The sequence below is a fragment of the Scleropages formosus genome, chromosome 21, assembly GCF_900964775.1.
Source record: "Scleropages formosus chromosome 21, fSclFor1.1, whole genome shotgun sequence".
NCBI lineage: Eukaryota > Metazoa > Chordata > Actinopteri > Osteoglossiformes > Osteoglossidae > Scleropages > Scleropages formosus.
In genome coordinates this window covers 6,821,720-6,847,635 of record NC_041826.1, presented here as the reverse complement: position 1 = coordinate 6,847,635, position 25,916 = coordinate 6,821,720, and the positions used below count along the sequence as shown (strand labels likewise).

At 41.2% G+C, this 25,916-nt stretch overlaps 1 protein-coding gene across 2 annotated transcripts in view; it reads right to left on the bottom strand.

Moving 5' to 3' along the window:
* Positions 1 to 25,916, bottom strand: part of LOC108924251 (PTB domain-containing engulfment adapter protein 1) — a 65,792-nt gene that overhangs the window by 39,386 nt on the left and 490 nt on the right. The window lies entirely within an intron of this gene.

The window sequence follows — 25,916 nt, the reverse complement described above, 5'->3', positions numbered from 1 at the left end:
TTGCCTATTTGTTTTTTTAATTCTTCGTCCATGTTCTGTCCCGCTTGTCCTAAAAGGGTCGCGGTGGCAGCAGGGAGAGCAGAGAGGCCCAGCCGTCCCTGTCCCCAGCAACTTCCTCCAGCTCAACCTGGGGGATCCCCAGCCATTCTCACGCCAACTGTGAGATGTAATCCCCCCAGCGGGTCCTGGACCGACCTCGGGGCCTCGTCCCAGTTGGCCGTGCCCGGTATACCTCCAAAGGGAGGCGCCCAGGGGGCATCTTTATCAGATACCTGAACCACCTCAACTGGCTCCTCTCAATGTGGAGGAGTAGCGGCTCTACTCTGAGTTCCTCCCGGATGTCCGAACTCCTCACCCTGTGACGGAGAGTGAGTCCCAACACCCTGCGGAGAAAACTCGTTTCAACCGCCTGTATCCATGATCTTATTCTTTCGATCATTACCCAAAGTTCATGACCATAGGTGAGGGTAGGGACGTAGATCGACCGGTAAATGGAGAGCTTTGCATTATGGCTCAGCTCCCCCTTCACCACTACAGTCCGGTACAGCGACCGCATTACTGCTGCCGCTGCTCCCGGTCTGCGGCCGATCTCACGCTCCCTTCTCCCCTCGCTCGTGAACAAGACCCCAAGATACTTGAACTCCTCCACCTGGGGCAAAAACTCTCCCCTTACCTGGAGGGGGCATACCATCCTTTTTAATTCTCATTTTTTCAAATTTTCAAAAATCTTTTAACTTAATGGCACACATTCTGAAGGCAGCATGATGACAGCTGCCAAAATGTCCAGCACCTTTAATGAATGGCGAAGACACAGAATAAACCATAACCAGGAGGAGCAGCTTGATGTAACAAGTAGAGCGCAGGCCACGCCTCTGGTCGAGAGCGAACGTCAGGTTGCCCGCATCTCCTCTGACTTTGTGGTCCAATATGCTCAGCTACGGCGCATCGTCATTTGCTTTACAGCCAGTTCCCGGAGTTTCCGAAGGGGCTGAAGATAGTTGCGGTTGGTGCTCTATGCGGTTGATAGCTGCCGAACGATCGCACCATATGGCATGGCCGAGGAGAACAGTTGACAAACCACCACGTGGACACCCATCCATATGGATGCTCCACTTAATTTGCCGTCTGCCCGACACCCGTAAGCAAAGGGCGTCCCGTTCTTGTGCTGCAAATTTCACTAACCCAGAGTCCCATCAGCACAGCGGGAACATTTTCTAACGCAATGTTGCATTGGACCAAAGTAGGCACGGGTGTCCCGAGAAGCGCCGGCACGTCCGGCAGCTGCGGAGCCCTCCGCATAGGGTGCGGTCCACAGGTGCCTTCACTCGGCGGCTGATGTATGCGGCTGTGAAACACGAGAGCACGGTCAGCCATAAAGATTTTATTGGCGACATCACGGCCTGTTAAATGGACGCGCAAGTAGAACGGCCGCAGTCGCGGTCAGCAGTTTTACGGCTCGGGCAGCACGCCCGCCACCTCCTTTCTAGCATCCATGCCATCTCAAAGCTTACTGGCATTAAACTGATCGCCCCAGCGAGTATTGAAGGAAACAAAAACGTGGCGTGGCCAGTATCATTCAGGCCACATGCATATTTAGATTACCCGTCTGTACGTTTGAGACTTTTCTTTGAGAAACGAAACGCGAACCTGATCATTTCTATAGTCTTGCCTTTTCAAGGCGGATCTGCAGCACATGCTTTGAAGGGGGGGAAAAATAAATAATGGAAACAAGGGTGCAAAGCTAGATTACTCCCTGACCCACTTTCACTCTAATGGATTTCATATGTCATCTGAAGCCTGGTTAAACTCAGCAACATCATGAAGGAAGCAGCCAAGTTCTGTGCTCCCTCAAAGCAGAAGCACAAGTCAATAATGGCAAAAAAAACCCCCACAAATGCTAGATTCGTTTAATTACCTACCATCTTAACTCATTTAACTTCATTTGCCCACTGTTTGATGACCCACGGCATCATTTCCTAAATTTAAATGCAACTCCTAAATGCCTTGCAAGCCATTTGTCCCTTTTATCTATCCCCATTTTTCCATCTGCTTCCATTTTTCATTCAATAAAAAAAAAAAAAACAATCGTAAAATTTGAAAAACACACTTAAATAACCAAAATGCCAAGGAATCTTTCGTGCTGCACTGTGATATTTTTATGGGCGCATGAAAGTAAAGATTGTAATAAATAAAATTTATTCTGCTCCATTATTACATCACTCTAATTCAATATGTGTGGAAAAGCAGCACCCTGATCATCAATAACCCACCAGTGACAAATCCAAGAGGAGGAACACCGGTTTAGCGTGTGAACGTTTTGGAAATGTCATTCTGCAGCCTGTGATGAGAAATCTCAGATACGAATTTCAGTACAACACAAAGCAAGTCAGAGCTATAAAGGGCCAGTAAGAAGCACACATAACCACATAAAGAAAGTGCAGAAAAGGCAACCATGAGCAGCTTTGGAAATAGCGTAGGGTGAACTGGCCCTGCGACTGTACACTGTACTGCACAGGGTGTTCTCACTTCATCTGAGTGCTAACCTGCTGTATGAGCTGAATTTGCTCTTTGCTTCCCCCTTTGAAGTATAATGAAAAAAATACTACCAAAAGGACTTGTATTGATCAAGGGGGGGGGGAGAGGAAAAAAAAAAAACAGAGCATTTCAACCCATGGAACTTAGTTGCACTGATTGCAGCTTTTACATTATACAACTATAATTAAAGGAAAATTGTTTTAATTACAACTATATTGTAAATGGGGGGGTGCGGTGGCGCAGTGGGTTGGTCCAGGTCCTGCTCTTTGGTGGGTCTGGGGTTCGAGTCCCACTTGGGGTGCCTTGCGACGGACTGGCGTCCCGTCCTGGGTGTGTTCCCTCCCCCTCCGCCCTTACGCCCTGTGTGCCGGGTCAGGCTCTGGTTCCCTATGCCCCGTCTGGGGCGGGTGGTTCAGACCAGATATTGTAAATGGGGGAGTGTGATGGCATGGCAGGTCCGGGGTTCGAGTCCTGCTTGGGGTGCCTTGTGGTGGACTGATGTCCCGTCCTGGGTGTGCCCCCTCCCCCTCCAGCCTTGCACCCTGTATTGCCGGGTTAGGCTTCAGTTTGCCGCGACTCCACCAGGGACAAGTGTGTGTGTGTGTGTATTACACATGAAAACAGCTTCCAATGAATATGTTACCTAAAGTAGGTAAACAGAACTAAAGAACTGTAAGCTAAGCAGGGTATGTGCGAATTACACAAAAATAAAAATCAACCGATATGGATATATCTATGGAATTCAAATCTTTAATTCACCAAAGAAAACCTTTTTTTGAATGAATGAATGAATATTTTTTCATTCATGTGCACCTAAAGACTTGCATCGTTTTAAAAAAGTTTCAGAAGAAATCGACCCATGAAATGCAGTATTTTTATGGTTCAGGGGGCATAAAAAAACATTTTTTTTTATCAATAAACAGATGCTATTTGTTGGTGAATCCATGAATAATAACCTATGGTAAGAAATAATTTCTTATTCAAACATACCTCCCTCTACTGTCATTGAAAACGAGGTGCAGTGCCATCACAAAGGCTTCAGCCACATAAAGAGGAGTGGGAAAGATAACTCCATCTGTAATGAACATTTTATATAGGCCAGGCAATGTGGGCTCTTCAGTGGAATAATAATTCCTTATTTTTCTCCCATTGAGTGTGCCGCTCTTCAGCATTAACTATTAATATCAACTGAAAGCACTGTGACAATGAAAAATTGATCAATTAAATGACTGAGCCTGCCACACACGTCCTTCTTCTCTCTAATGTACAGTGTTGTGAATCATATAGCAGGGTAAATAGAGGATCAAACCTCAAGAAGCGATAATTAACTTAAATGATAGCACTTTACACAACATACACACAGAGGTCCTGGATATAAACAGTCTCTGATTTCCAAATTAATTGACACCACTTGTCTAAATTAATAAGCATATTGTTGAGGAAAGCAGCATTACTGTGACATAATAATCTTTTTTTGCAATGAGCAGGTCTTTGCACAGATGTCTATTAGAAGGTCATGGTCACTTGAAGAGAACAGCTTTTTAAATATGTGTATCCATCACTGTCATTTGTGATGTATGAGCTCGAACCCTCTTGAAAGCAATCTGCATATAAAGCAAAGTCATATTATGCAAGATGCACCACTTTGTAAGGCAAACTGTGCATTTCACCAAGAGCTTTCCGTCTCAGAATTCCACTTTTCCCTTTCGTTACAATAATCATAAAATAATCAACCAATAATAAAAGGGTACGATTTCACTTCCGATTAAATTCGACATTATTTTTCCATCTTTGAGTCACGTGTATGCAATTGATGTCAAATTTAAAAATAATCTTCTTGCGAACAGTTTGAGAAGAAGCCAAACTGTCAACGTCAGCGGTTCAACATTTGACCAAACAAGATGCATGTGACCTGCAAGAAAGAGAAGACACAGCAGATCCTGAGTATAACACATAAGCAGAACTGGACTTGAGCAAGAACACGGTACGAGTGTGAAATCCATTAAGATTTCGGCGAGCTACTGGCGCTACGCAATTTTCCTAAACGTTACGTTCTGATCGTTCCATCAAAGCTTTTCACATACAGCCCGCCGTCATGTATTCTTCTGAGTCTTCAAGAAATACTCTGCTGTTCTCTGCTAAAGAGTTTCACTTTTGAAAGAAGACTTGATAGAAGAGGCTCTTTCTGTAGAAGGCTCTTGGGTGAACACAACTCCAGAGCATCTTCACAGCTTCCCTGTTCCCAGCGCAAGGCGGATCGTTTCTTTCTCCGCCGCTGTTCAGAACGTGCGTTTTCGCGTAAGGTCACGTTTCCGTTACTGAAAGTGCCTTCACGGCTAACAATGGCACCGCCAACGTAGGGGAGCGCGGGGCTCAGCCCGGCTGTTCCGACAAACGCGGTCTCACTGCAGCACGAAATATTGATGAGCAGCCAAGATGAAACTGATTTTTTTTCTTTAAATGTTGACTGATTAAAATTTAAATGTTTTTATTTCACATTAGAGCCAACAGGAAACTCTGCCAAGTTGATACTTAAGACTTTTGACACCAGAACGAAACGCGGTTGAGCTACACCATGTGGTCCACACCATGGCCGACTGCCACCGTGGCACAGGGTTTTTTTTTTTTTTTTTTTTTTTTTTTATTTAAGGTGGAAACTTCAAAGAAGAACAATATCCCATGGAACAAAGTGCACACAAGGCTAAGCAGGACTGAACCCACTACCTGCTGCACCACCATGCTGCTCTTTATCATAAAACCGAATAAACACTAAATCCTGAAAGGTCCAGCACTGATTTACAGAATCATCTCAAAAAACAAACCTGAGGACAGCTGGTAACATAGTAGTTAGAGCTGCTTCCTTTGGATCCAAAGGTCATCCAAAGGTTTGAATCTTACCTTTGGTGTAGCACCCTTGAGCAAGGCACTTACCCCAAAGTTGTTCCGGTAAGATTACCCAGCTGTATAAATCTGGTAAATACAGTAGTTGTACGTAGATTAACACCGTAAGCTGCTTTGAAGAAAAGTGTCAGATAAATAAATGTAAATAAGAATGCAGATATGGAAACACAGTACAAAGGAATCAGTTCCCAGGAAAGTTTCGCTCATTTAAATACTAGGACCGCCACAAAGATGCCACGAATCACGTAAACTTCCACCAGAACTCAGCTTCAAATAACTGGTTCAAAACCTAAAATTGAGCCACTCAGCAAGAGAACAGGGCCACGTCGGTGACAGTCCACCCCCTCCCGACAGCATGACTAAGCACCCTGTTGTGACACACACACAAAGAGAGACTGACTGCGCTGACCACATATGATTTGCAGTTAAAAACAGTTGCTGGGGCTGAAGGAAAAGAAAAAGAGAAGCAATCGAGGCCAGGAATAAACAAGGACCACAAAAAACTGTGCTTCACTTCTGGGGATTAATTATTTTGATTTTTTTTTTTTTGGACTAGGCTATTCGTCTATGGCTCATCGACACATACAAGGCCCACTGTAATAACAAACAAGCAAACAAACAAAACAGTACGTGGTACTGCCAGTGGACAAAACAAACACTTTTAGCGCAGCCCATTTAAATCCTTTGCGACTGCGAGGTGTTCAAGGTTTCTCAATACGTCCCACGTTGCCTGCAGAAATCCTGTTAGGATTCAAATTCCCCGCACATGCTGTACAGAGGTGCTTGGTAACTGTGCTCACACATTTCTCATTCATGCACTCATCAGGAAAAAGCACTTCTCCACTTCTGCAGTGCACAGCCGCGGTCCTGGAAGCACGGGGCGTGAGCCAGGGTTCGACCCGGATGGGAAAGCAGTCCATTAGAGGACAACCGCACACGCGCACACACAACAGCAATTAGGAGTGGCCGATTCACCTGAAACGACTGTGTTTGGTATGTGGGAGTGAAAGACAGAACCCAGAGGAACCCCACGTGATGAGGAAACTAGGCCAAATTCTAACCCGCATTCAAACCTAAAGTCCAGACACACACACACACACCATCTAACTGCTTGTCCCATATGGGGTCACGGGGAGCCAGAGCCTAACCCGGCAACATAGGGCGTAAGGCCAGAGGGGGAGGGGACACACCCAGGATGGGACGCCAGTCCGTCGCAAGGCACCCCAAGCGGGACTCGAACCCCAGACCCAAGTCCAGACACTATGATGCACAAACCCAACAGACACCACCATGCCACGCTTTTAGTCATGTCCCGGATTAAAACATAATAATAATTAAAAAGTAACAGGGCAGTGACGCACTGCAACTCAGGTCAAGATCAAGCTCGAACCCACACCACTGAACAACTCGAGACGGACACGTTAGCGACGAACATTAGTTACGTACGCCCTGAAGAGAGTGGTGAATGGTTTCCCCAGCTAACGTGGCACCGAACTTCAGTCTCCGACTCAACATGACCATTTCCGAGTATGGATTCGAGTCTCTTACTGGTACAGAACTATCAGTCCAACCCTCCCATGTAAATTTTAATTGTTAGTAACTGCTGATAAATTCCTATGCAAGAGTGAAAGCGAAAAAAAAAAAAAAGGCACCGAGGCCAACCGTCTCCTTTTGTATCGCACACATTCTTCTTGCAAAATTGAACATGGCAGAACAAAGAAATGCTGTGGCTTTGGGGCATTAAGAGCCAGTTTAATTATCAGAACAAAACCCCTGGATTACAGAGAGCCGGCTGATCCGCAGTTACTATTCAGACAAGTTCTCATGGGATAATCCTTGCGGGATTGGAACACTTTTACCACTTTCATTTTAATCCGGTGCTGTAAATTATTTAATCCGGCAGTATAAATGTTTTCAAGCTTTTTGCATCTAAGTGTCAGGCAATAATGGTTAATCAACTCAGATGATGACTGCTATTGGAAAACACGCTGCCAAAAGGACTAAAGAAGCACACGCACTGTCATGTGATCAAACGCTACTATATTTAGTAACTTCGTAAAGAGACCTAAAAATATGAAACGTTTGTTCAAAAAAAAAAAAAAAAAAAAAATTGTTTCAAGTGCTATCAGTGTGTGGCCTGACCAGTTTTATCTGGGCCCTCCACTTCACCCTTAGAGACCACGTTACACAGCAATCATGAGAAGAGTCTGAGGGCGGGCCGACAGCGCGGTGGGGAGAGACGTGGCCTTGCGAACGATGGTCCCAGGTTCAAATCCTCCCAGACTGAGAGACTTTGCCGTGCCAACAAAAATTAACCAGCTGTAACTCGTAAATTATTATAAGCAGTTAATTATACAAACCTGAGACTGCAGCTCGCTTTGGATAAATTTGGAGTTGAATTAATTATAATAAATAAATATTATGCCGCAAAAATATTACTTTTTCCATACAAGTCAAATGCTGCAGTAAGACTGACCCAAAATGGGTGCTAAAGGTACAACATATTAGGAATTATTTACCCATTTATACAGCTGGGTAATTTTACTGGAGCAATCAATGGTAAGTACCTTGCTCAAGGGTACTAGAGCTGGAGGTGGGACTCAAACCTGCAACATCTGGGTCCAGAGGTAGCAGCTCTAACCACTACGGAACCAGCTGCCCCAGATTCAGTAACATGTACAACTAAAGAGGTTATTGATGAGAATGGGGAAGAAACAATGAAGATATCAGCCTAAAGCCTGAATGGCGTCTGCAACATGATAAAACAAAAAACTTTAATGGAACAATCAATAGGTCTGATGAAGGAAAAAATAAAAACAAGAAGAAAAAAGTCAATAAGACGCAATTGTTACGAGATGCTTTGTGCTACAAAGTATTAGTGTATCCCATCTGTTTCGCCACGTTCATGAGCTCCTACAATATACCTTATTGACCAATTTTGCATTAACTGATCTAGGTACGATAAATACTTTTTTTTTTTTTTTTTGCTAATTTCACATACTGCAAAGTAATTTGAAAAGTAAATGTGTGATTCATTACAAAAAAAATAAATGAAACAAAAAGGGAAATACTTCAGAAAGAAGGAAGGGACTGACAGTACATGTCTGAAGTGTCAAAAAATTACTTGGAAAAACGCACTAAATAGAGACATTCTAGATTTCAGAGCGGGCATAGCAAACACGCACCCAGAGGAGCCTAGAGAATCTCCGAGCCACGAGGTAAATTCTGATATCTCTTTTTCCACACGGAGACCCAGCGCTAAACTAGCTGACACACACTAACGCACCGCACCTACACACGGTGTGCAATCCAACGCATTATCAGGCACACGGTAGCGGATCTTGGACTAAGACAAACGACTGATCCGACTCTTGACCATGAGAGCAAAGGGGAAACGGGTGCCAAACTAACAGGGTGTCCTGGTTTAACAGCATTAGATCCAGATAGTTCAGAGAACCCTAACTTAAGGGTAGCATGGTGACACAGTGAGTAGCGCTGCCGTCTCACAGCACCTAGGCGGCGCGACAGGATGTTGGTTCGATCCCTGCTCATTCTGTGTGGAGTTTGCATGTTGACCCCATGTCTACATGGGTTTCCTCTGGATGCTCTGGTTTCCTCCCACAGTCCAAAGACATGCTGTTCAGGTTCCCCCATAGCGTGTGAGTGATGCAGAGAGAGTGTGTGTATTCCACTGATGTATGGATGACTGACCCATTGTAAGTAGTGTATATAGCAGCATAAGTCACCGCGGTGAATAAGGTGTGTGGGCTGGTAACACTACATAGAGTTCACTGGAAGTCGCTTTGGAGAGAAGTGTCTGCTGAACGAAGTAATGCAAACGTGCTCTTCTTTCTAAGGGCACAAACAGGCACACCGAAACACATCTGTGCAAAGTTATTAAGGCATGAATCAATGCGCCGCCATTTAATGGCCCCTTACAGACCTCATTAAGACTGATTATATTACCTGCGGCACTCCACGCTGTTTTTATGAAATAAATGGAGGATGATGATGAACTTACTTTGAGAAGCAATGTAATGTAAAATGTCATTTTAAAAGTAGAACTTGCAATAGTGTTTCCCCCCTCGAAATGATTTCCCTGGGCAATATCTGGAACCAGCTGATGTTTGTACATAAACCATTACAAATGCATTTACAGAACAAAAATCAAGCTTAATTTCTTCATAAATCACCGAATGAAAATGTAACACTTTTTAACGGAGCTATCCTGTGAACGTACTGGATGCCAGATGTCAGCCTGCTGTCCGCACACGTAGCTGTTCTGGGGGCAGGCGGTGCATGAAAAAGGAGCGATGCGACCAAGTTCCAGGTCAGACGCTGTTGAACTTCCGGCGGTTTTGCCAGATCCGAAATCCGGAAGCGCACTTGAGAGAGACTGTAGCGATGGTACAATACTGCAGTACAGTACCAGAGGCATTCGTGGGGTGCGGATTTTGATCAGCTCCGTCACATCCCTGTCAAAAACTCAAAACACAAGGAATCTTTTCAATTTCGAGTTAACAGGTATACTACGGATATACAGCTCAGAAAGGAATTTAATCTTTAATGAGGTGAAGGCACAGCATGACTGTCACTAACCCTTAGTAGGACTATTACCATAAATTTCATCTGCAATAAAAAAAAAACACACAATAGGAATTTTCCTCCAGGTACACCCCTGCTTTGCCTGATTTTCGCTAGCCGGGTTGCTGCAGTTGCGAGAACAACATTTTGAATCCATGACAATTATCTGGATTTTTGTATGAACGGCTATTAAAATACGACCTGCTCTTGACCTAAGCCGTCATGATAAATAAAGGCAACCTTATTTAATAAAGAACACAAAAAAAAAATGACGCTGTCATATCTTTCTGAGCAAACAGTTTGTTTCAGCCAGGACAGCAAGTGAAACCCACACCTGAATCGACTGGAATATCTCACCGCAGTTGCACTTTCCTCAGGATGTCAGTACCCTACGTAGTCGATTACCTTTTCCATCAATGACCTTCATTGTTTAAATCACGTGTTCGGTAAAGATGCGCGAATGGAAAATGCTGCGCTTGTTAAATAACACTGACTTTATTATAACTTATTAAATCGGAGGAGCCGTTCGCGGAGAAGTCCATGTAATTCCAAGGGGTCCGCTTTTCCTCACGACTATATCCTCCTGGCCACGTTCTTATGTTTTAAGCCACGTTCAACTGCCTCCCCTCATCCTGTACTGCAGTGGTGCAGCACAGCAAAAAGCCTTCACTACGAGAAGCTATTGAGTCGTCTCCTGTAAATCAAAAACTGTTTGGAACTACGGCCTCCCGCTCTGTAGTTATGGGAAAAGCCAAAGCTATTAGACATACATCTTGTGCAATCGGTGTGCTATAAGTAATGGATTTCAACATGATACATTTATTCACTCACTGAGACACACAAAGAGCAATATAGAGTTGGAAAGTAACGAAAAACGTGCTCTCGGCACAAACGCGAGGTTCGCAATGCACTCTTTCACAATCTCTCACAATCAGCTACGACAATCCAGAATTGTTTTTGTTGACTCGCCTCTGTAGTCCAAGAAGGGAGGTAACAGGAAAAGAGCTCTAGCATACAGGAATGTGTATCAATATTTGAATAAAAAACACATTCCTATCCTCCCCTCCACCGCGCTGCGGTACGAATGCGGCCTTCCATCTCAAAGGCAGCGCCGCCCAGGACAGCCGGAATCGCTCTCATCTCTCCTTGCAGATGCTCGGGGGAACAGTTTGAATCTCGTGCAGAAAGCCAGAACTCGATGGATTAGAGTCATCCAAAAAAGGGTGTCCCCTCGGTGCTGTCATTCATTTAACATGTCTTAGGATTGCACCTTGAAGAATCCGAGGTACCGCTTCTTGCAAAGAACGATTAATATCGCATAAGGTAGTCTTAAATAATGTGGGGAAAGGAACGCATAAAAGTCCCGTTCTCCCGGTTCGAACGCTGCCGGACGGACTGACCGACCGCACCGATTAATTTTTATTCGGCTCAGAGAGTCAAAGCTGAGCAGATGCTCAAGGACAGCGGGGCCAAGTCATCTTTTTGTCACTTCTCTCCTTTGTACCACAGCAAGCGAAATGTGTGTTTTAATATCCGTGTATGTCAAAAGTTAAACAGCAGTTCTGGAGATCACAGAACATAGTCTTAGTTCCATTTAAGTCACGTCAGAAAGGACTGAATGTAAAAAAAGTGAAATCTGTTTAAATGTGCCAGTCAAGCACACAAGTTGTGCATCTTCTGTGCTCTACTGCCGTGACACTTCATACGGAGATGCAAGCAACATCACCTCTACACATGGACAAAGGTCACCACAGATGCTCCTCGACTTACGATTTTTCGACTTTACGATGGTGAGCTGGCGATAGACATTCAGTAGAAACCGTACTTCGAATTTTGATTTTTTCCTGGGCAAGCGATATGCAGAGAGATACTCTCTCACGATGCTGGGCAGTGGCAGCAATCCACATCTCCTGGTCTATCAGGCGGTTGCTATACAGATACCCCCTTGTATCTACGTTGTGTTTTGGGCATCCATAATGTCGCAGAAACGCCCATCTGCGTCTCCTGCTACTGGTGGGAAGAAGAAGAGGAAGGCAATTACTCTTGAGAAGTAACTCAAGATAACTGCCCATCATGAAGGCAACAAGCCTGTAATGGCCACTGTACATATGTTAGGCTATGATGTTCGGTAGGTTACGTGTATTAAGTGCATTTTCAACTTACGATGGGTTTCGTGGAACGTAACCCCATCGTAAGTCGGGGAGCACCTGTATAAACGATACCAAGCACATGTGGGTTTAAAAGTAACTTAAAAATGTTACTGTGATATTTGCTACAGCAGTCAATCATCAAAATCCAACGGAAATGCGCTGTATTTGAACAGTAATCTCAAATATATACATTCCCATCTCTGTGTAGCAAATTATTGGGGGAAAAAACACTGATAGTAAATATTGCAAAACACAAAGGCATGAAAAAAGTTGTCATCACTCCCACTGTTATAATCAGAAGCATTTCCTCTCAAAATAATCGGCAAATACACGCATACTTCCACCTCAACCTACAAACACAATTACGTGTTCATTTGTAAGCCTGCCCGCTACGACACAATTAATAAAAGCTAAATAACAAAGCCTGATCCCCTCAAATTTCTTCACAGGTGACCTTCTATTGAAAAGATCAGACAAAGCTGTGACAAATTAAAAATAAGACTTATTCTATTTTCATCAACAGCCCACCCAATGTTGTTAACAGATCTGTGTTCCGCTGTCCTAGAAGCACTGGACATGTGGCATTGAACTCCGTAGAAGAGACACCGGTTTATTCTATCTGTCATCTCTCACTGACATGAGGAAAATGACTAAAAATATAAACAGATATGTAGTGTTATTCACGTCCTATTATTACAGGCCTTTGGACCCATCATGTTTGTGGGCATTTCTCTATTCGCAGGTGGAGCTGGAGAACTAATCAACATCCAACTGTTACTGGCAAGCAGAAATGGAAGAAGGCTGAAAAAGCCACATGGCCAGGGGACCAGAGTGACTGGTTATACCAGGAAGATCTGTGCTCTTGCCATCAATGTGCTGTGGCTCACCTGCCCATGATAACCTGGATGTACGTGCATAGGAAGTGTAACGGCGTTATAAATAGTGGTAAAAGCCTTAACTGTGTATTTTGTGCAAAATATATATAAACTGTTCATTGTAAGTAAGTATAAACAATGAAATTCTGGAAAGGAGTGAATGCCTTTTTCTTTTGTACCTGTTTTTCTCTTGTTTTTCTGTAGTTAGGAGTCAAGTCAGACTTGTGATTTGTGTGTGTGTGTGTATTTTAATAGGAAAGATAGCGTCACAAAGGGTTATGGTTCATTTCTGTTTGTTGTACTCGTGTGCCTCACCCCTGGAAAGATGGCTTATGAGATGCCGATGGTCAATAAAGCATAAAGCGGACCCTTCTGCATCCTGAAGAATTGGTGGTGGTCAGTTTCCATAACTGTGTTGCAGTCTGGGATGTAACACCTATTCACCGTTTTGCGTTCAGCCTTACAAACCCGGCAGCATCATGTTACATCTGTCCTTCACATGCCACAGGGGAATGCAGTAGTGGAGTAGTGAAATGTCATTTACATGATCTGTTTAAATTCTGTTAATGTCATAACATCTATGACATATTATACTGTTTGTCATTTAAGGACCACCAGGATACAAGGTGGCTGCCCCTTACTGCCAATACAAATGGGACACATAAATGAGCTTTAATGTGAAGTTTCATAAACTCTGCCAGGAAACGACTTGGCACGGATTGGCCAAAGAGTGAACATCTTTGCCAGCAGTCATGGCAGAACATATTGCCCACAGATGTCCTATTGACAGCTAAGGTGAGACAGGCCTTTGCAACCACTGGAAAAGGAGGATTGGGCAGTCCACAATTTCCCCAATGTGACAGATGTTACCTGCAGAAATTTAGTAATAAATCAAGATCTCAATAAGAAAGGGATCATGCTATAAGCTTGAGGGAAGGGCGATGATACATTTGCCTTGTGTGAAAGGCAAGAAGAAGTGAAGGTAATAAGGTTGCAGTGTGTGATAAATCTTAAGATCTCGGCAAGAGCTGACAAGAGTACGATTCATTTATATCCCCTTAATTAACCTAACTTAAAAAAAATGAAATTAAACATGGAAGTAATGAAATGAAAATGACCCACTTGCAATATTTTTGTCCAAAATGTCATTTGCTTTTATTATGAAAATCAATAAAGAACTGCACTGAAACCATCATTAAAGCCCCCAGCAGTGAACTAATACCTACATTTCAAGTAGCTTTTTTTCTACCAAGCATCATGCGGCCAGCAGTTTTAGATGAGACCTGATTCAAGTACCAGGAACAGCAGATAAGGCATTTACATTTATTTATTTAGCAGGCGCTTTTCCCCAAAGGGACTTCCAATGAACTCTATGTAGTGTTATGAGCCCACACACCTTATTCACCACAGTGACTTACACTGCTAGATACACTACTTATACTGGGTCACTCATCCATGCATCAGTGGAACACACTCTCTCTGTCACTCACACACTATGGGTGAACCTGAACCCTAGGCCAATTCCTGTTGTGAGGAGGTCAATTTACCACTGTTTGTTGTATAAGAAAAAAATACATGTACTGGGTCCTCATCTTACAAATATAATTTGGACCAAAGTCTGTTCATAACTCTATTTGTAAATCCAACCACTAGATCGCAATCAACATAATCTCTATAATTGACTCTGCATGTATTCACAGGTTAGGTTCAGGGAAAAAAAAAAAAAAGCCAAATTTTTAGAATAAAGAAATTAATAACTTAGTATTTCGCAGGTATAGTCTACACTCATATTTCTCTGTATACGTAAAGTACCTTAGTGATTAATTTTATTGTGTCTGATAAAATTATAAATCGATGTCAATGACAATTCCTAGGTACATACTCTTTCAGACATCGGACTTGGACAATAGCTGTTGATCACTTCTGAGAAACAATTTGCGACCAATGATTTATACTTGCAGTTGTTTCCAGTATTACTCTTTGTTGTTGCCTTTGTTTGTGTCTGTATCTCAGTGTTGCTGTTATTGCAACTGAAAATTAAGAGAGGAAAAAAAAATTTAAAAAAAACTGATTTATTACATTTTCATCTACCATTCCTCCAAGACATTGAGACTGTATTCCAGAGCCTATGCTGGAAACACAGGGCATAAGGCAGGGAACTCCATGAACGAGATGCCAGTCCACAGCTGGGTTTTTTATTGTGTTATTATTTATTAATTTGAAACAACATGTGCATCATTTGTCATCATCTGGATACTATGCTTTATTATGCACAGGCATGACGTGCCAATTGTGCTCGTAAGATGAGGAACTAGTGTATTTATGTTGTGGTCAATGGAACGTGCATAATATTTGGGAAAGGCAGATACAGTGAACCTCTGTTTGCATTCATAATTTTCACTATTATTTTTCAATTGTATTTTCCTAATTACGATAAATATTATACGTACTATTATTATTTCAATGAGCCTGTTATACGTGACATTTGTTTGTAAAGCTGTAACAGTACAACCATCAATTTTATTTTAAATCCTACGGAGACCCACCTTGGGGAAACAAAGAGTGCCTAAACACATGCCATGAGGGCAATAGCAATTTTAAATTGACCTTTAAAGAATAAATAATCTGACTCCACAGTGTCCATAAAATGGTGATTTGCAGGACTGTTTGATGATTCTGAGACTATTTACAGCTGAAGATAAAACGTACTAACTTTTAGTGCCAGTGAAAAATGTTGACATTCACAAGAGCTGATATCATTTACATCAGGATTCATACTTAAAACAAATCGGAAAGTAATCAAACTGTATGCTATTATAGTATCAGTTATTTTGATTATAGTGTCACAGAAAGAAAGCACAAAGCCATGCTTAATATATAGTAAAAGAAACTGACAGCTACTGGGTTCTGCATTAGAAGAGTGTGACAAAACAAATAAGCATTCCTGAATTCTCACGATTTATTTAAAAAAAAAAAAAAGATTCTGGAACTGAAAATCATAAGATTTACTGTTTTCCTCAATAGATGACATGTTTTTTCTTCAACAGCATCTAAAAGGCCATTGTCCACTGTGGCCTGCTACAGATATGATTAATTATCCCTTAAAATTCAAATGAAGCAGGGTGGTACACATTATTGTATAAGAAGCAGATCACTTTCCCTAATGTTCAATCTGATCCATGCTCCATCCCCACATTAGTTAGAGAAACCATACAACCTATTCGGTCAGCAGCGCCACAGTTTCAGGGAAATGTCAATGGTAGGAATTGGCTAGGTATGACCATGAATTAAAATCATTTCCCTCAATCTCCATCACACTGTGCACAGTGACTCAAAGGTCACCTGTGGGGAAAAAAAAATTAAACTCAATAAGAGCAGCATTTGCCTTGATACGTTCAGCAGTTATATGAATGGCAAATATGAATCATACTTGAAAAAGCGACATTATTGTTGTTTGACTGGCTTCCCAGAATCCCTGCATCCAGGTTTAAATACACCAAATGTTGACTCTTTCCGAGGAGCTTGCAAGTAATGTACAGCTCCTGTGAGAGATATGACAATACAGTGATAAGTTCCCATAAGAGATGTAAAAAATGTTCAGTATTCTCAGCATAAATAAGATGATGAGTCAAGATGAAAGTCATGAGCATGACAGTTTTTTAAAAAAAAAAAATTTAAAAAAAAGGGGGGGTGTTCACCCAGACTCAGAGATGGATGATTCTATGGAAATTTCAGTGTCTGGCAAGGTTACTTATAATTCTTCTAACTTCCTCCACAAAAAGATTTTTGGGTAACTCTGGTCGCCCGACCTCTGCCATCAAGAATGTGCTCCTGATCCAAAACACTGTTGTAATGCCTTTCTAGGGCAGCTTCCATCAAGTTCAAAAATCATCCTGATAATTATAGGAGCTGATCACTCCATTGACCATGGCAAGAGTCCCGCCTCTAGTTGCTTGGTGATCCCATTCAGGAGCAGTCCAAGGTGAAAAGCGTACAGGTTCTCAGTTCTGTGCTCCCATGGGGAGAAGTGAGCCTCTTCTCTTGTTCTGACAGGTAGAATCCTTTCCAACATTCCAAAAGGGTCTGAAAAACATTTCTATGGGCAGCTACTTCAATAACGTGTGCCGGGGAAAACTGCGGTACCAGACAAACTATGCCTCTGTGTCAATCTCATTGCACATCATATAATGCATTTTTGAATACCCTGTATGCCCTTTTGGAGAAAACAAACAATCTGCGAAATCAATTAACACAAAACAACAGGACCAGATTTTCAGAGTGGGCTGCTGGTACTAATGCACATATCACATTTATGGTTTCTGGGCAGAAATTTAGTATGTCTCAACATCAAACTGGCCTGGTAAACAGCTTTCAGCTTGCTTAGTCAGGATTTTGTTCTGTTTTATTCACTCATTTTAAAAATCCTAATTTTCAGCCCACTGTAAACAGACTTGATTCAACAAGACACTCCCATCAACTCTGACTGAATTCATTCTGCAAGTGTTCTATCATTTTCACGTTTCAAGAAATCTATAATGCTATGACACAGCAAAACAGTTTCATTATGTTACAGTGTACATAACTGATGCTTCTTTCTAACACAAACAGCTTTTTTGTGGGTGCAATGGGGTGGACTACAGAATATTTTGATTTCGATGCTGTTCTAACAAGCCACCGAATGCAATTACAGTAATTCCAGCAAAATGTCATGATCTCCAAAAATCACAAATGCAGTCACCGTAAAACTGTTGCACTGTGAATGATGACACTTCTCTTCCGTGAGGTCTATATCCTTGTGTTTCGAAGTCAGAACATGTGCTCTGTGCCAGCTTTCATCAGAATTCTTTCCTGGTTGCCCTCGCAGGGAACTAAGAGCAGAAGACAAAAAGGTAAATCTTCACTAGGCAACTGATTTTATACTTTCGGTTGCTTGGCAACTTTTTATTCAACTTTTCCCACTCTTCACTCCACTTCAGTGATAAAATATTTGAGCTTTTAGCAATTGAGTCACACTACACCTTTTCTTTCATCCTAAAATAGAGCCTGGGTTGGCGCTGCTTGGAGATTTCTTGTCTGACTGCTGTCCCACAGGAGTTCTGCGGTCAAGGGCAGTATTTCCGGAGCGATTATAAGGTGGAGCACTTGTTTTGAAAAGGAAGCCCCTTTGGTCACAGTAAAAGCCAAAGCAGATTAGAGTTTTTGAATTTGACAGCAGAATTCTTGGCACCATTTGCCAGAGCAGGGGCTTAGAGCCCCTAGGAGGAGAGAGCCGGGGGGGAAAAGGAGGGAAAGTGAAAAACTTATTTTTGGTCCGTCTGATTAAAAGTCCATTTTTCATTTACAGCCCTTGCCCTAGGGAGGACACCCCACTCAACATCGCAGGTCAGCAATAAGAGTGGAGTGAGAGCTGGGGAAAAAAATGCCGCATTCTTAGTTAGTATTCCTTACTAGTCTTTGGTCTCCAAGAACAGAGAACATCCCAATCTTGCATGATCAAATGTTTCACTTAGAATTTAAAAAAAAAAGAAAAAAAAAAATTAAAAACACCAGCCGCAGGGGCTCCCCGGTGACTCAGCCAGTGAAGTTGCTGATCCCCGAGTGGAAGCTGGGCCCAGAGCAGAGGCAGAGTCTGCAGTATCATGAGTAACGACCAGGAATTCAACACTAAGACATCGACTGGTCCTACAGAATACAATTCTTTTGCAAAAAACAATGGATTTGAGAGTGACAAACCCATAGCGCAACCTCATCTTCAATTTTTTCGGTTTCTTTGCTGTCAGAACAACTATTGTCTTACATAATTCTTTCTTGTCGTAATACATTAGTGCATTAAAGCAGAATTATAGCTTCGTTTTTGTGACCCTGTAAATTAAGGCATGAAAGCTCATCCATGATGGAAGAGAAAATGTCATGGATCCTGTTCATCTCAAAAAACCTTGCAGCTTTACCAGCTAAGTGATCGATGCAGGAGTAGAGTAAGTGACACATATTTTCACGAAATTCACAAGAGAAGTCAGGGAAACACAGAACAGCATTCAGGCTTCCAAGAGACATTGGACTTCAAAAATTACAACCTAGAAGACCGTTTCAGAAAATTCTTAAAAATATACTATAACAAGACACCATAAATCTATGGGATGAAGAAATTAACTTCAGTATGGGGAGCTCAGTTTTATTTCAGTATAGCAGATTTAAAGTCATTCGATTAAATGCATGAAAGCATTATTAAATTCAGGAGAACACATGTTATTGTGAAGAACTTGTACACGACAGTGAACAGTAAAGAACACATGACCTTAAATAGGGAAGGAAAAAAAAAAAAAAAAAACATTTTCCAAACAAATGACTTGTGACAGGAAGTTATTTATAAGTTCTAAGTTGAGCTGGAAATGCAGTGCTGAGGATCAAAGTGACAATGAAGAGAATAGAGGACCTGGTGACAGTGATAATAATATCAGTCACTATGGCAGATGGCTGTGCTTGACAAAAGCTATGATGGTCTGTAGAGACAAACGGGAGGCACAAAGCGATGCAAGACTCACCTGCCAAAATAAATACCGTAAATTATAAAGTGTTTTTATGGAATGTGCAGGCATGTTCCATGTCCAAAGTTAAAGTGTCATTAAAGAAAGCAGGGACTGAATTAAAACTTCATTGTAAAAGTGCCAGCTTCCATTAATTTGCATTCCTCCAACACACAACATGACAATTCCCATACACATTACAAAAGATCAAAAAGCATTCTTCATTGACTGCTTCTGTTCTATGCATTTTGGTTTTACCAATTCCCGTATGTGTAAAAGATGTAATTGCTCAAATAAGTAATATGGTATCTGTCTGTGGAGGTTCCTCTTGAGAAAACAAAAACTATAAAACACAAACTCAGTTTTTAGAAATGCTTATTTGCCATTCTCTCTGGTCATGTTTCCCTAAGAACATAATCAATCTCAACATTTAAACACCAGTTACTTTGAATGAAGGTATATCCATTGGGTATTCTTTCCAGCGACTCTTATGTGAGCTTGGACTCATACTATATATGACATTTCTGAAGAAACATGATCACACCAGAACCCACTGCAAATCAGTGATGTCATATTATTACTACCATAAGGTCCTAGTTCAAAGTTTTATTTCAAGAATAAAAAGCAAAAAGAAAAGCAAAAGCACAGAACAATTTGTAACAGAACAAGACTAGTACCAAATCTGCAATCACAGCTTAAGGAACAGAAGTAATGCATACACCGTTAATTTAGATCTCTCTTTCAGCTGAAAAGTCATGTTTCCATTTCCATTCTGGTCCCATGTATTGGCCACATGAAACAAGTTTAAAAAATTGAAACCAACCCTCATAAAAAAAAGAAAAAAAAAGAAAAAAGAAATCAGACTTGATATTTGAGACATAGAGAGGACTGGGTGATAATGTCATTGATACTTCATCCAGAATTTGGCATATACAGTATTGAATAAGTATACCATGAATGTTTATCATAATTGAAAGAATTAGACCATAAACTCCTAACCTCTAAATAACAATATTCATATGCTATTGTGTTGGCTTACCACTGTGCCATTTTCCTTTAAAAAAAAAAAAAAAAGTCAGTCACTTTTACCATTACCTTCTACCATCCCTTTCAAGGCACATTTAAATTAAAACTATAAAAGTGACAAGTTAATGTAATTTCGCATTCCGTACACTCAGTGTTTACCAAAGGGGATGTGGGTTACAAGTGCCTGCTATTCAGAAGAATTTTTAACGGCTTGACAGCAGTATAATACTCTTAATTTGCCAAAACCTGTGCATACTCAGATTTATTTCATTTTCAATCCCTTTTATATGCCAGTCACAGACTGTCCAGGGACCAACATGATGAAATCTTCCTCAACAAACACCGAACTAGCACTTCATTATGTTCAAGGACAAAGAACAGCTTACATTCTCAAATACAAAACCTGCATACATTTCTGGGCCAAAAAATAAATAAATAAATAAATAAATATTATATATTTCCCTTGAAAAATATAGCAGCAATGAAAGTACAACTTTAAATATGCCTAAAGAAGAGTCTTTTGTATTTTCTGCAAAATATTTTGTCAGAAAGACTAACGCAAATATTCTCCTAACGGCCATGTCCAACTTCCCTTCCTTCCGAAAAGATATCAAGGTTGCTTGCATACCAAGTGGACCAAACAGGCAAAAATCAGCACCACTTAGCAAAACAAACACACGGATGCCAAGAAAATGTCCACAAGAACCCACAGAGATACTGTTGCAAGAACATACCAATAAATCTTTCGGCAGCCATCAGCTATGATAGAAATGTGGAGAAAATGTAGAAAAAGGTAGGAAGAAAGCGTAACACTTATCTCCAACCATATCCCATCATCGGCTGTGAAAGTTGATCAACTTATGTTAGCACACTTATATAAGAAGCGGGCGAGAACACCTTTCGTTTTCAAAGTGAAAAACAACACAGTGAACTAAAAGCACAAAATAGTAAAGTGGCATGGTATCGAAAAACCTGATGATTCTGGTACTGTGATGGACCAAAATGATGACCTGAAGTATACAAAAAGCTGAAAGCAACACTTAACAGCAATAAGCATTACAGGAAGAATTATACCCTGTATCTTTGATGAAGGCGCTCATCAGACAAGTTGTTATAGATGTGGCTTTTTGCTCAGGATAATGCTGCTTCAGTACACTTGAGGTGGGGTACTTGTGCTTCATACCGTAATTGTACCACTGCCTCTTAAAAGTACAACATGTACTGAAACACTGAATGTTTGGTGTGTGTTTCAGGTACAGAGGGGTTTGAAAACAGCTTTAAAAAAAATTAAAGAACTAAATTCAAAATTCTGTCCCAGAATGCCTGAGTTTTACCACATCCATAATGCTATGCTCGAAAGATGGACTGAACATTGGAGGAAAGCCTTGGTTTGAAACACTAGTGGTTTATGTTTTTGAGGATGTTTTAAAAGTATGATCAAAACATAACCTGATCAAAAAGACAAGTGTACAACCAAAAGTACAACTTGAAACTCATATGATACAGCCAATGCTCCTTGCCTGGGTAATGCTACTCCCTGACATGCATTTCTTTCTTCAGAAATGACATCCGCCTAAAAACACTTCCTAGGCACACTGCTTTCTTCCTCCCTCCTCCAACAGCAGGGGAAGTACAAGAGCACATTGATTTTAGGTCTCTGCCACTGCTTAAATAAAGCTGGAAGTTACTGGTAGATAGTTCATGACACTCATATTGCAGGCAGATCAAGCCCTGGTATGTATCAAAGCTTGAAATTATCACATTTTGGTTTTTTATCACCTAAAACACAGAGGATGTTGTCTCTAGTTGCTCGACACATTTAGAGTAATGCATTTTGCACATGCTTTTTCTGCAAAGTCATGTACAACTCAGAGTAAAAAAAAGTGCATTTAAGAACTGACTAGGTTCTGTAGATACAAAAATATGAATATCAGCCACAGTTTCAATTTGTGATACCAGCAGTTTGCTAACACACATTACTCTACCTACAGACCTAGTGGTCTCTGGCCAGAACAATGCAAAAAACAAAAAAACTGCATGCTAACACAACTATATCTCTATTCTCACAAAAGGTCAAAAATCAAAATTATACCAAGCATCAATTAAAGGCAAGATAAGGGCTATAAAGATATTTACAATATGTGAGGTTGCTAATCTGAGAAAAATCCTTAGCCTTTAAATTAACAACCAGATTCCTTCAGTATCTGCTACAAGTATATGCTCAGAACTACGAACAACCTACTTCTGTAACCCCTAGTCCTGTTGTTTTTAATAAAATGTTTATAGAAATATGTTTTTGCTAAATACTATGTAGTTATTAATAATGAGATAACATATTTAAATTGAATGAGAATATATCATTTAGTTTGACAGTATTATTTCAATAAGTTATGTCTTTGTGATAGTATATTCCCAAGAGTAGTTCCCAGCATTGTTGATACAATAAGCTATACGTTTCAAAATAAAAAAAAAAGGTATCAAAACAATGACTTTCAGATCAGAAAATTATAGAAAAGTAGGATCATGTTCAGTGTTTATGGTTTTTTTTTTTCCTTTCTACAATTCACCGACTTACATAGACATAGTTTGAATATAATTAAACATAGTTGAAAAATGAGTTATGACATTTGTTGGGTTCTTTAAGAAATTAGAGAACCCTTTGTAGTGTACTCATAGACCTACTAATTATTATACTGTATACTTCGCTAAAGTACAGCTAAGCCACAGCTCTGGCTGAAGCCAAAAATAAAGCAGAGCCTGATGTGTCTATATGTACTGTGCAACTGCAAAAGTTCATCCAAATGAAAAAACAGTGATCAAGAGCTTTTATTGATCATAAAGCAGCATAGGTCTATTGTATTATCTCATAAAAACAAGATTCTTGTGTTGTAAAAATTACATACTACTAAATAAGTGCATGGTACTCAAAGTAATTTGTTACCACATTCTCTGTCATAACAGTTGCCAAGGAATTCTATTAAATACTTATATAAAACCTTATATTTCATGTAATAACAGTTGTAATAGTAATATACTTTCAAGGGGAAAAAAAGTCAGAATATTCAGTTATTAGGTGTACATCCTGGAAACATACAATCGATAATTTTATGTTGTTGAGTCCAACACTGAAGCAAGCAACGAAGTGACTTTGTGTTGTCAAATATTAAGGTCGGTTTTGCTGCAAACCGAAACCGAAAATGAGCAGCAAAAGATCAGAGCACTGATAAGGTCTACTGGGAAAGACCTGCGTTCTGCTGCATTCCTACATTACATGGAGATGCTCAGAAATACTGAAGTTAGTGAGATTTGACCTTTTTAATAGCAGTGATGACCATTTAAGTATTTTCACTCAGACAGATAAATGTCCTTAATACAAAACACTAGCCCTGACCCATAGATGGCTTAGAAAATCCCTCAGTAGTGGCACAGCATTCTGCTCAAAAATGGAACAACCTGTCAAAAATTCTGAATGAAAAATGCTGCAATAATCCTGTGATGGACCACTACCTCCTCACTGCAATCTTTCAATGTACCTGGTAAAGCGAACAGCACACATTTCCATACAGAAAAACATTAGACGAGGCATGAAAACAGTCCTGTAGCATCTGTCCATATGAACAATTTTTAGTTCTTCACTTTCAGTACTATTTCATTATCTTTATTATTGGTGCACGAAATTCATACAGAGCATTTACATGCAAGGGGGCGCAGTGGCGCAGTGGGTTGGACCGCAGTCCTGCTCTCCCGTGGGTCTGCGGTTCGAGTCCCGCTTGGGGTGCCTTGTGGTGGACTGGCGTCCCGTCCTGGGTGTGTCCCCTTATGCCCTGAGTTGCCGGGTTAGGCTCCGGTTCCCCGTGACCCCGTATGGGACAAGCGGTTCTGAAAATGTGTGTGTGCATTTACATGCATACATTCATTTGTTTAGGAGGCACAAACAACTTTACTCTTTTAATAATGATTTGGTGATTATTCTTCTTCCTCCCACCACTGCAAACCACAAATTCACTTTCTCAACCTGCAGTGTCCCACCTCATTGCGTGAGGCAATGCTGTGCCATTTTGTCATCTGCCGAATGTTACAACCTGTCCTCAAATTTTCTACCTGTGGGAAACCCAGTAGAAAATTTTACCTTACTCACATAGATGCCTTAAGACAAAACTGTATTTTTTTCTGAACATATAGCTGGATTGTATTAGATAAGTGTCCACAAGTCGATCCTGACTCTTGGCAACCGCAAAGATGGAGTGCCTCCAGAATGTTCTGTCCTCCACCTGTATCCTTTGGCTTTAAAACCGTACCGTTGAGCCTGCACAACTGCAATCGTGAGCAAAGACAGCGGAGGCAGAACAGAGAGAGGAAAGAGGGCATAGATAATAATTCAACTGGCAACAGAACAACATTAAGCTCCTGATGGAAGCAAGAAGGGCAAGGGCATGCCAAACACAGGTTACTCAGTCCAGAAATGAGTTCTCCATATTGGGCCAACACTGCTTAAAAGAACGGTCAAGAGATCCAGCCTCTGAAATGGCAGTGGGGGGGAAGAAAAAAAAAAAAAAAAAAAAAAGAGTGTGCAGAGGACAGACCAGGGCACCGAGGATGCAAAAGCATAATTAACCCCAGAGGCTACGGTGTTCCGTGAGAACAAAAGATTGGCAAAAATCATGACCGGGTGGCACCAAAGCCGTAAAACTAGAGACCAAGGCAGCTGTTATTTTACCGAAGAAGATGGAGCAGGAAAAAGGAGGACCGAAATGATGCAAAATCAGTTCAGACAGTGACCTGTGAACATGAGCATACCTGTTGACAGCCAAGTGGGGGGTGCTGCTCACTGGAAGTGGCAGGCCATTACTAATCCAAGGGCACCATGCTGACAAGTATGGACTTCATGCTCCATGTCTGTGGGCCGCCAATATTATATTGACAATTACAGCAGCACTTGTATTAGGATATTATATTAGCACTGCCTGGTGGTGCCACCTGCAGACAGCAGAAGCTGCATAATTTAATTAGCCCCATCTCAGAGAAAATTTTATTTCTGTGGTTAAAGCCCCAGACATTGCTTCTAGACTCAAAGAAATCAGCAAATCGTGATTTTTTTTTTTTTTTAATTTTATTTATCATGTATGTATGTGTATTATGCAAAAAAACACGCGGGTCGACTACTACTAAATAAACAGTCCCCACAGCGTAGCTCGCACGAAGACAAAGGCATCTTTTATTCTGTTCATGACGAAAAAACGAGTCAAATGTGACACTTTTACACGCAGCCCACAGCGAGGGGACAGAGAGACGGCGGCGCGAGATGGGGCACGCGACGGTGC